This window comes from Nerophis lumbriciformis, linkage group LG33 (genome assembly GCF_033978685.3).
Source record: "Nerophis lumbriciformis linkage group LG33, RoL_Nlum_v2.1, whole genome shotgun sequence".
Taxonomy (NCBI): Eukaryota; Metazoa; Chordata; class Actinopteri; order Syngnathiformes; family Syngnathidae; genus Nerophis; species Nerophis lumbriciformis.
Genome location: NC_084580.2, coordinates 21,267,632 through 21,279,450, shown reverse-complemented (window position 1 = coordinate 21,279,450; position 11,819 = coordinate 21,267,632). Strand labels below are relative to the sequence as shown.

General features: G+C 42.2%; 1 protein-coding gene across 1 annotated transcript in view; it reads left to right on the top strand.

Annotated features, from left to right (window-relative positions):
- LOC133575720 (uncharacterized) overlaps nt 1-11,819 on the top strand; it is a 118,572-nt gene that overhangs the window by 33,012 nt on the left and 73,741 nt on the right. The window lies entirely within an intron of this gene.

The following is an 11,819-nucleotide window of genomic DNA, read 5'->3' as shown; positions in this document are numbered from 1 at the left end:
TGTTTCAAAAAAGCTGGCACAAGTGGCAAAAAAGACCTGAGAAAGTTGAGGAATGCCCATCAAACTCTTATTTGGAACATCCCACTGGTGAACAGGCTAAGTGGGAATAAAAGCAGCTTCCATGAAATGCTCAAGTCATTCACAAACAAGGATGAGGCGAGGGGTCACCACTTTGTCAACAAATGCCCGAGCAAATTGTTTAAGAACAACATTTCTCAACCAGCTATTGCAAGGAATTTAGGGTTTCACCATCCAGGGTCCGTAATATCATCAAAAGGTTCAGAGAATCTGGAGAAATCACTGCATGTAAGCAGCAAGGCTGAAAACCAACATGAAATGACCGCGACCTTCGATCCCTCAGGCGGTACTGCATCAAAAATAGATATCGGTGTGTAAAGGATATCACCACATGAACTCAGGAACACTTCAGAAAACCACTGTCAGTAACTACAGTTTGTCGCTACATCTGTAAGTGCAAGTTAAAACTCTACTATGCAAAGCGAAAGCCATTTATCAACAACACCCAGACACACCGCTGGCTTTTCTGGGCCCGAGCTCATCTAAGATGGACTGATGCAAAGTGGAAAAGTGTTCTGTGGTCTGACGAGGCCACATTTCCAATTGCTTTTGGAACCTATGGACGTCGTGTCCTACGGAACAAAGAGGAAAAGAACCATCCAAGATTGTTATTGGCGCAAAGTTGAAAAGCCAGCATCTGTGATGGTATGGGGGTGTATTAGTGCCCAAGACATGGGTAACTTACACATCTGTGACGGAACCAGTAATGCTGAAAGGTACATACAGGTTTTGGAGCAACAAATGTTTGTACTTAATATACAATTATTATACCAAAAATGATAAAGAGGAACAAAAAAGTGAAGTAGATAGTAACAACACAGTATGACACTTAATTGCAGTGCAGATGGAACAATAAAAATACCACTATTGATAATGAATACCTCTTTGAAGCTGTCAGGGAGTGACAGCTAAACCTCGCTCACTCTCAGCTTCAAAGAGTGCTAGCCGCTTGGTTAGCATTTTTGAGCTTTTAGCCCATTGGTTAGCACGCCGACGTTTCAAACAGGTGACAGTAAGAGATCAACACACAACGCAAAGCCACTAAAATTGGGGGCTTGTCCGGGATGTCCCGAATCTGTGTTGAAAATGGTTTAAAGTCCCCAAAATCTGCCTAGTTATAGTTCAGTGTCAGGTCATAAGCCATCAACATACATTCATCACATATAATGCATGAATATTCTATAAGCAATTTTTAAATGCCTTCTAAATCGTAACACTAAGTGTTCCCGATGAGCCATCTGGAAGTTTCCTTGGGCCTATCATCGACTTTCCCGCCTGATGACCGCAGTAATGCTTAAAACCCACCCTCACGGCTTCTGGTCACCTCAAATTGGAGAAACATCTGTTGAGATGAGAATAAAAGGACCGTAATACCACTCTGTATAATCCACACAAAAATTCAAACGCACATCATTGTCATTGTGAGTGCGACCACAGCGGAAGGTGACTGCCTTTGTCATGACTTGGTCCTGGGTGTTTGCTTTTCCGGAATGCAACGGAAAGTTGGCTCGGGCGAGACGGGAATGTGAGTACATGATTTATTTAATATATCAAAAAAAAGTACAAACGAAAAGCGCGCACCGTGGCGGAGAACAAACTATGAAACCAAAAGACTATAGCATTAATAAACAAAAACTTACTTGGCTTGGACAAAAGTAGCAGCATGAAGGATGGACATGAAAACAAGTGTCAGAAATGTACAGAGCATAAATGTGAGATGTCACCAGAAAGACAAACTGAAAACAATGAACTTAAATACTACAGACATGATTAACGAAAACAGGTGCGTGACTCAAAACGTGAAACAGGTGCGTGACGTGGCAGGTGAAAACTAATGGGTTGCTATGGTGACAAACAAGAGTGCACAATGAGTCCAAACGCGGAAATTAATGGGTAATCATGGAAACAAGACAAGGGAGTGAAAAGCCAGAAACTAAAGAGTCCAATAACTAAACAAAACATGACTAAAACAAAACATGATTACACAGACATGACAGCCTTGTTTAGACATCCTGGACCGTGATCGTTGAACTGGGTAACTATTTAATCAAAAATACATTTACAATGAAGCGTCTATCCATTGATTATTGCAGTGGCACAGTGGTGAGATACAGTCTGGTGTGCCGTAGGAGATGATCATCAGATGATTTCACCTATTTGGGGTAAAAAATATTTTTTGCAAACCAGTAATTATAGTCTGCAAATGATGTGTTGTTGTTGAGTGTCGGTGCTGTCTAGAGCTCGGCAGCGTAACCTTGTAATACTCTTCCATATCAGTAGGTGGCAGCCGGTAGCTAATTGCTTTGTAGATGTCGGAAACAGCGGGAGGCAGCGTGCAGGTAAAAAGGTGTCTAATGCTTAAACCAAAAATAAACAAAAGGTGAGTGCCCCTAAGAAAAGGCATTGAAGCTTAGGGAAGACTATGCAGAACGAAACTAAAACTGAATTGGCTACAAAGCAGTGACATGCAGTCACTAGAGGCAGGTGAGGCAGGGCCTCACCTGCCATCATGGAAAGAAAAAAAATGTAAAAAGGAAAAAAATTAATTAAATTGTTATATGTGTCCAGTGATTATACTATAGAGTTATTTTCCATTTAACTTCACCAGTTTTAGATTATTTTTATTCAAAATCACTGAATTTTCACATTTGCCGTTCAAATACTGAGAAGAGACGGTGCGGTGAACAGCAGCCAGTTGAGGCACGTCACTCAGTGCCTCAACATGGATTCCCGGACTCGGCGAACTGCTGGCCTGCTGTGCAGTGAGACCGTATTGCTATATGAATTATATTATACATTTCCATAGTTTAGTTAGCTGAGGTATATAATGTACAGTGTATTTTGTCAACAACTGTATGTGTGTAACGTATTTCTTGTGCTGAGCGATCATAAAACGGCTGCAAAAGACGCACTGGCTGAGGCTCCAGTAACCCCGCCTCCTGCACCCCCCGCCGTAGAATTGTTATATCAACTAAAGCCCACACTTAAACTTTCCACGTGCAAGATTGAATCTATTTAAAAAAGTTATTTCATAAAAAGCCAAAAAGTGCAAACACAATAATGTTCGTGTTGGAGGAGTTGTGAATGACTGCAGGGCCACAACATTAGGTACACCTGCAGACTGCAGGTGTACCTAATTCACAACTCCTCCAACACGAACATTATTGTTTTTGCACTTTTTGGCTTCTTATTAAATAACGTTTGTAACCTATTTTCATGGGTTTTCCTCTTTGTGATGTTAAGTTCCTGTTATGTGCTGTTATACAGTATATGCCTTGAGCTCTTATTTTGAAGGCGCTAAGAGCGGAAGTGATGTGACACGGAGTGGAGCGGAGGTTTTTGAAAGAAGGTAAATAAAGTGGTCCTCGTGTAAACTGGAGCCTCCGTGTTTGTTATTTTGTAGTTTCATACAGTATAGGCGACATTTATAAACCCTCGGTTACACTTTTTTAAATAGATTCAATCTTGCACGTGGAAAGTTTAAGTGAGGGCTTTAGTTGTGGACTTCATTTATAAGTAAAGGTAAGACCATAATAACGTTTTTTTTTTTATTAAATGTGCTTTTTTGTGTGCTACAGTTTGTATGTGTAAAGTTAAAGTTAAGTTAAAGTACCAATGATTGTCACACACACACTAGGTGTAATGAAATTTGTCGTCTGCATTTGACCCATCCCCTTGTTCACCCCCTGGGAGGTGAGGGGAGCAGTGGGCAGCAGCGGTGCCGCGCCCGGGAATCATTTTTGGTGATTTAACCCCCAATTCCAAGCCTTGATGCTGAGTGCCAAGCAGGGAAGAATGCTGGTATGAGCTTTTAAACATAACCCGTTAACTGCTGCCAATCAAATGGTGAATAAGATACTCTTTAGGGTTCATATGTTTGTAAATCTGACTGTGATGAAGTCAGTGCCTCACTAGCCATCAACCTCACCGCACGTCACTGCTACAAAGTAAACAAAAACAGAATGCTGGACGACAGCAAAGACTTACTGTGGAGCAAAGATGGCGTCCACAATGTACATCCGAACATGACACGACAATCGACAATGTCCCCACAAAGAAGGATAAAAACACAGTAGATGCGGGAAACATCGCTCAAAGGACGACATGAAACTGCTACAGGAAAATACCAAAAAAAAGAGAAAAAGCCACCAAAATAGGAGCGCAAGACAAGAACTAAAACACTACACACAGGAAAACAGCAAAAAAAAGTCCAAATAAGTCAGGGCGTGATGTGACAGGTGGTGACAGTACACCTACACTGCAAAAAGTCAGTGTTCAAAAACAAGAAAAAAATAATACAAAAATGAGGGGTATTTTATTTGAACTAAGCAAAATTATCTGCCAATAGAACAAGAAAATTTGGCTTGTCAAGACTTTCCAAAACAAGTAAAATTAGCTAACCTCAATGAACCCAAAAATACCTTAAAGTAAGTATATTATCACTAATAACAAGTGTACTACTATATGAGTACATATTTTCTATTGTTTCATTGAAAATAAAACAGCAAAGTCCATTTGGCTGTCATCTGTTTTAATTATGAGACACAATTGTGTCAAAGTCATGAATTTATTTTCATGCTTGAAATAAGAAATTGTTACTTTAAAAAAGTAGTTTTATACTTGTGAGTGTTGATGACACAGCTTTGCAACACTTGATATTCTAGTTTCAAGCATCCATCCATCCATCCATCTTCTTCCGCTTATCCGAGGTCGGGTCGCGGGGGCAGCAGCCTAAGCAGGGAAGCCCAGACTTCCCTCTCCCCAGCCACTTCGTCCAGCTCCTCCCGGGGGATCCCGAGGCGTTCCCAGGCCAGCTGGGAGACATAGTCTTCCCAACGTGTCCTGGGTCTTCCCCGTGGCCTCCTACCGGTTGGACGTGCCCTAAACACTTCCCTAGGGAGGCGTTCGGGTGGCATCCTGACCAGATGCCCGAACCACCTCATCTGGCTCCTCTCCATGTGGAGGAGCAGCGGCTTTACTTTGAGCTCCCCCCGGATGACAGAGCTTCTCACCCTATCTCTAAGGGAGATCCCCGCCACCCGGCGGAGGAAACTCATTTCGGCCGCTTGTACCCGTGATCTTGTCCTTTCGGTCATAACCCAAAGCTCATGACCATAGGTGAGGATGGGAACGTAGATCGACCGGTAAATTAAGAGCTTTGCCTTCCGGCTCAGCTCCTTCTTCACCACAACGGATAGATACAGCGTCCGCATTACTGAAGACGCCGCACCAATCCGCCTGTCGATCTCACGATCCACTCTTCCCCCACTCGTGAACAAGACTCCGAGGTACTTGAACTCCTCTACTTGGGGCAGGGTCTTCTCCCCAACCCGGAGATGGCACTCCACCCTTTTCCGGGCGAGAGCCATAGACTCGGACTTGGAGGTGCTGATTCTCATCCCAGTCGCTTCACACTCGGCTGCGAACCGATCCAGTGAGAGCTGAAGATCCTGGCCAGATGAAGCCATCAGGACCACATCATCTGCAAAAAGCAGAGACCTAATCCTGCAGCCACCAAACCGGATCCCATCAACGCCTTGACTGCGCCTAGAAATTCTGTCCATAAAAGTTATGAACAGAATCGGTGACAAAGGGCAGCCTTGGTGGAGTCCAACCCTCACTGGAAACGTGTCCGACCTACTGCCGGCAATGCGGACCAAGCTCTGACACTGATCGTACAGGGAGTGGACAGCTACAATCAGACAGTCCGATACCCCATACTCTCAGGACCTCCCGAGGGACACGGTCGAATGCCTTCTCCAAGTCCACAAAACACATGTAGACTGGTTGGGCAAACTCCCATGCACCCTCAAGGACCCTGCCGAGAGTATAGAGCTGGTCCACAGTTCCACGACCAGGACGAAAACCACACTGTTCCTCCTGAATCTGAGGTTCGACTATCCGGCGTAGCCTCCTCTCCAGTACACCTGAAAAGACCTTACCGGGAAGGCTGAGGAGTGTGATCCCACGATAGTTGGAACACACCCTCCGGTTCCCCTTCTTAAAGAGAGGAACCACCACCCCGGTCTGCCAATCCAGTTTCAAGCATGTTTTACTCAATATAGGTCATCAAATCTCAGCAACAAGCTGTAATATCTTACTGAGATCATTTAGGACCAAAACCCTTAAAACAAGTAAAACACTCTAACATAAAATCTGCTTAGTGAGAAGAATGATCTTATCAGACGGAAAATAAGCAAATATCACCCTTATTTGAGATATTTCATCTTACTTAGATTTCAGTTTTTGCAGTGTACTTTGAGACAAGAGCTATAGTGATGCATGCTTGGTTATGCTTTAAAGTCATATCCAACAACGACTTTTTACTGTCAACTGAGTTTAATTTTTAATGATTTCCGCTGGTGGTGGGCCTCCGCATTTTTTCAACGCAAAAAATGTGCCTTGGCTCAAAAAAGGTTGAAAAACACTGGATTATTGGACAGTTAACATCAAACTGTCCCGCTTCCCCGCGTAAGCACACACACAAACAGCTGTCAAGTCGCCTTGACGTGTCACGGTCTCACAAACATTTGTACAGAAGAGAAACTCTTAACATCAAAAATAACATCAGGGTGATAATAACAAGTAAACGTTTCGTCTATGAACTAATATTCACATCCAGCTCGGAAGAAGAAGCTGTTGTAGCGTGCATACACACCAGTGACGTGCGGTGAGGTTGATGGCTGGTGAGGCACTGACTTCATCACAGTCAGATTTACAAACATATGAACCCTAAAGAGTATCTTATTCACCATTTGATTGGCAGCAGTTAACGGGTTATGTTTAAAAGCTCATACCAGCATTCTTCCCTGCTTGGCACTCAGCATCAAGGCTTGGAATTGGGGGTTAAATCACCAAAAATTATTCCCGGGCGCGGCACCGCTGCTGCCCACTGCTCCCCTCACCTCCCAGGGGGTGATCAAGGGGATGGGTCAAATGCAGACGACAAATTTCATTACACCTAGTGTGTGTGTGACCATCATTGCTACTTTAACTTAACTTTAACTTTACACATACAAACTGTAGCACACAAAAAAGCACATTTAATTAAAAAAAACGTGGTCTTACCTTTACTTATAAAATAAATCCATGAGCCGCTGTTGTGCTGGATTAATGCAATCCCTGACGAGAGTGTTATATCAACTAAAGCCCTCACTTCAACTTTCCACGTGCAAGATTGAATCTATTTAAAAAAGTGTAACCGAGGGTTTATAAATGTCGCCTATATTGTATGAAACTACAAAATAACAAACACGGAGGCTCCAGTTTACACGAGGACCACTTTATTTACCTTCTTTCAAAAACTTCCGCTCCACTCAAACGTGTCGTCACTTCCGCTCTTAGCGCCTGCAAAATAAGAGCTCAAGGCATATACTGTATAACAGCGCATAACAGGAACTTAACATCACAAAGAGGAAAGCCCATAAAAAATAGGTTACAAAAGTTATTTAATAAGAAGCCAAAAAGTGCAAAAACAATAATGTTCGTGTTGGAGGAGTTGTGAATTAGGTACACCTGCAGTCTGCAGGTGTACCTGATGTTGTGGCCCTGCAGTCATTCACAACTCCTCCAACACGAACATTATTGTGTTTGCACTTTTTGGCTTCTTATGAAATAACTTTTTTAAATAGATTCAATCTTGCACGTGGAAAGTTTAAGTGTGGGCTTTAGTTGATATAACAATTCTACGGCGGGGGTGCAGGAGGCGGGGTTACTGGAGCCTCAGCCAGTGCGTCTTTTGCAGCCGTTTTATGATCGCTCAGCACAAGAAATACGTTACACACATACAGTTGTTGACTAAATACACTGTACATTATATACCTCAGCTAACTAAACTATGGAAATGTATAATATAATTCATATAGCAATACGGTCTCACTGCACAGCAGACCAGCGGTTAGCCGAGTCCGCAATCCATGTTGAGGCACTGAGTGACGTGCCTCGACTGGCTGCTGTTCGCCGCGCCGTCTCTTCTCAGTATTTGAACGGCAAATGTGAAAATTCAGCGATTTTAAATAAAAATAATCTAAAACGGGTGAAGTTAAATGGAAAATAACTTTATAGTATAATCACTGGATACATATAACAATTTAATAAAAATTAAAAAAATTACATTTTTAGGTGAGGCCCCGCCTCACCTGCCTCTAGTGACTGCACGTCACTGATACACACACACCACATCACCATGACAACACACATTCTGGTATGATACTGCCTTTTCCCATTTGAATCTTTCTTTATGGATTTCAATGACATTAAAAGTCATTTAAATCCATTTTCACACAACTAAGAAAACTAAAGAAATCACAACAAAGTCCGCCTCATTTATAATAAGCCCGTTTTATTTCCCGACTCAATGGGAGAATATAAACAAGAGTGTTTATTACTTGTGTATTTACTATTGAGGCGTGTATAAGCACAAATGTGACAATAGGGCCCAAAGTGAATTACACAAAAAAAAACAAGTGGTCTGAAATCACATTTGTATATACCAGGGGTCGGCAACCTTTACCAGTCAAAGAGCCATTTTGACCAGTTTCACAAATTAAAGAAAACAATGGGAGCCACAAAATTATTTTGAAATTTAAAATGAAATAACACTGCATACAAAGTTTTTTTTTCTTGCTTTGTGCTATGTATAAACCAAGGGTCTCAGACACGCGGCCCACACCTTAATATGAAAATTGAATGTTAGTGCGGCCCGCGGGTTTTATATGAATGGCGCGTGACAGCGTCATACTTGTCAACTCTCCCGATTTTTCCGGCAGACTATGATTGTCAAGGCAACTGTTCTCTCGAACTTGCCGTGATGGTACAGCATTTAGCGCCCACTAAAATCAGCGTGCCGGCCCAGCCACACGTTGTATGAGGCTTCTGCTTGCACACGTAAGTGACAGCAAGGCATACTTGGCCAACAACCACACAGGGTTACACTGACGGTGGCGGTATTAAACAACTTTAACACTCTTACTAATAATGCGCCACACTGTGAACCCACATCAAACAAGAATGACAAACACATTTCGGGAGAACAGCCGCACCGTAACACAACATAAACACAACAGAACAAATACCCAGAATCCCATGCACCCCTAACTCGTCACCTCAACCGACGCACAGAGGGGGGGTTGATGTGTGAGGGAGCAGGGTTGGTGTGGAGGCGGGGTTTGGTGGTAGCAGGGGTGTATAATGTAGCCCGGAAGAGTCAGCGCTGCATGGGATTCTGGGTATTTGTTCTGTTGTGTTTATGTTGTGTTAAGGTGCCATACTTGCCAACCTTGAGACCTCCGATTTCGGGAGGTGGGGAGTTGGGGGTGGGGGCGTGGTCGGGGGTGGGGCGAGGCGTGGTTGGGGGCGTGGTTAAGATGGGAGGAGTATATTAACAGCTGAAATTCTAATATTTCATATATATATATATATATATATATCTACATCCTGAAAATATGCAAACAAAACTGTGTTTAGATAATTGATACTTCAAACTTGCATAAATAAATATTAAGGAATGTGACATAAATTGGCTTCTGAGAGCTTCAAAATGTAATGAATAAAATGCTAACGTTGTTGATAAACAAGCAATTATTTTTATAATTAAATATGGTCATTTTAAATGAATTATTATGACAATTTAAAATCAATTCTTTCAAATATGTTTATTTTAATGTATAATTCTATGGCTGGATGTAATAAGGAGTCAGAAAAAATACAAATAAAAATACAATTAATTTTGATGTTTTTAGCTAAATTTAGTAAAAATGTATTTAGTTTTTAAAATAAAATTTATAAATATATTTATTTTTAGGTAAGATAAACATAATAATACAATGTATCTCTAGTCTGGATGATTTAGTTCTTGTCACCCTGTTGTCCTCTGTCTGAAAAAAGGCTGTCCTCACTCAGGTCCGCATGGAGGTGGAGGGGGCGTGGCCTCCAGCGCCGGCTGAAAATCGGGAGATTTTCGGGAGAATATTTGTCCCGGGCGGTTTTCGGGAGAGGCGCTGAATTTCGGGAGGGTTGGCAAGTATGTAAGGTGCAGATGTTCTCCCGGAATGTGTTTGTCATTCTTGTTTGGTTTTGGTTCAAAGTGTGGCACATTATTAGTAAGAGTGTTAAAGTTGTTTTAAATGGCCACCGTCAGTGTAACCTGTGTGGCTGTTGACCAAGTATGCCTTGCTGTCACTTACGTGTGCAAGCAGAAGATGCATATAACAAGAGGCTGGGTTGGCACGCTGTTTATACAGATTGTAGAGGGCGCTAAATGCTGTACCATCATGGCACGCCCTTATTATTAATGTAAGGGTGAAAATCGGAGAATATTAATCCCGGGAGTTTTCTGCAAGAGGCACTGAAATCCGGAAGTCTCCCGGGAAAATCGGGCAGAGGGGGGGGGAGGGGGTCGGCAAGTATGATCAGACTGATCAAAGAGCCGCGGGTTGCCGACCCCTGGTACAGGGCCGGCCCGTGGCATAGGCCGTATAGGCAAATGCTAAGGGCGCCGTCCATCAGGGGGCGCCACGCCAGTGCCACAAATGTTGGAGAAAAAAAAAAAAAAGAAAAAAAAAAGTTGTTACTATTATTTCTAAATACAAAAAATAATCCCGCGTTAATTAAAATGCAAAGTAAAGCCTATTTAATAGGCTTTACCCTCCCTTCCCGTATCATGACTCTTTTTGGACGTCACCACATCAAAAAATCAACACAAGATGTCAAAACGGCCAAAACTGTCAGGTGCCCAGGGAAGAAAAAAAGAGAAAAGAAGAGGAGGAGAAACGAGAAAAGACAGAGGTAGCAGGTAGGTAACGTTAGCCTACATGAAATTATTTGTCTTTTACAGAATGTGATAGTAACCTGGCTTTTTAACATTAAGCTAATGTTACATGATTCGGCAATTGCTAATCAATAAATAGCTAGTTCTGTTTTAACGTCGGGTTAATATTGTGGAGGGGGATAAATTGTTATGGAAAATAATAATGTAACGTTAGGTAATTATAGTACTCCCACCTTACATTCCTCAGGGACATTTGTATTAGATCTTTTAAGCAGGTGTTTTTTGTTTACATTGTTATAAGCCTTCTGGTTAGCTAATGTTTGCCCTGCAGGTAATAGTCACTTTTCCACCCCTTTATATATTAGGTATAGTTGTAAGTGAAAAAAAAGGTCAAAGACAAAGCTATTCGGGTTCTTGTGAGTATATACACTTCACTGCCGATGTGGGGGGGCGCCACCTAAAATCTTGCCTAGGGCGCCAGATTGGTTAGGGCCTGGTATATACCATTGGATTCAAATGACCATTATTGTAAATCATTACGGTGTATGTGAAATAATACTTTTATAGCATACAATTTTTAAAAAGCTGGGTTACATAAAGTAAACGGTGGCGGACTGACATGTAGGAAAGTGGACAAGAGCAGAAAAACATATGGCTACAGATTAGCTTGCTAACCAGGTTAAGTGCTAACAACAGAGCAGCTTTTCAGTCTCTCTTCTTGGATCAAGTTTGCAATTTAAATACCGTATTTTCCGCACTATTAGCCGCACCTAAAAACCACAAATTTACTCAAAAGCTGACAGTGCGGCTTATAACCCGGTGCGCTTTATATATGGATTAATATTAAGATTCATTTTCATAAAGTTTCGGTCCCGCAACTACGGTAAACAGCCGCCATCTTTTTTCCCCGTAGAAGAGGAAGTGCTTCTTCTTCTACGCAAGCAACCGCCAAGGTAAGCACCCGCCCCCATAG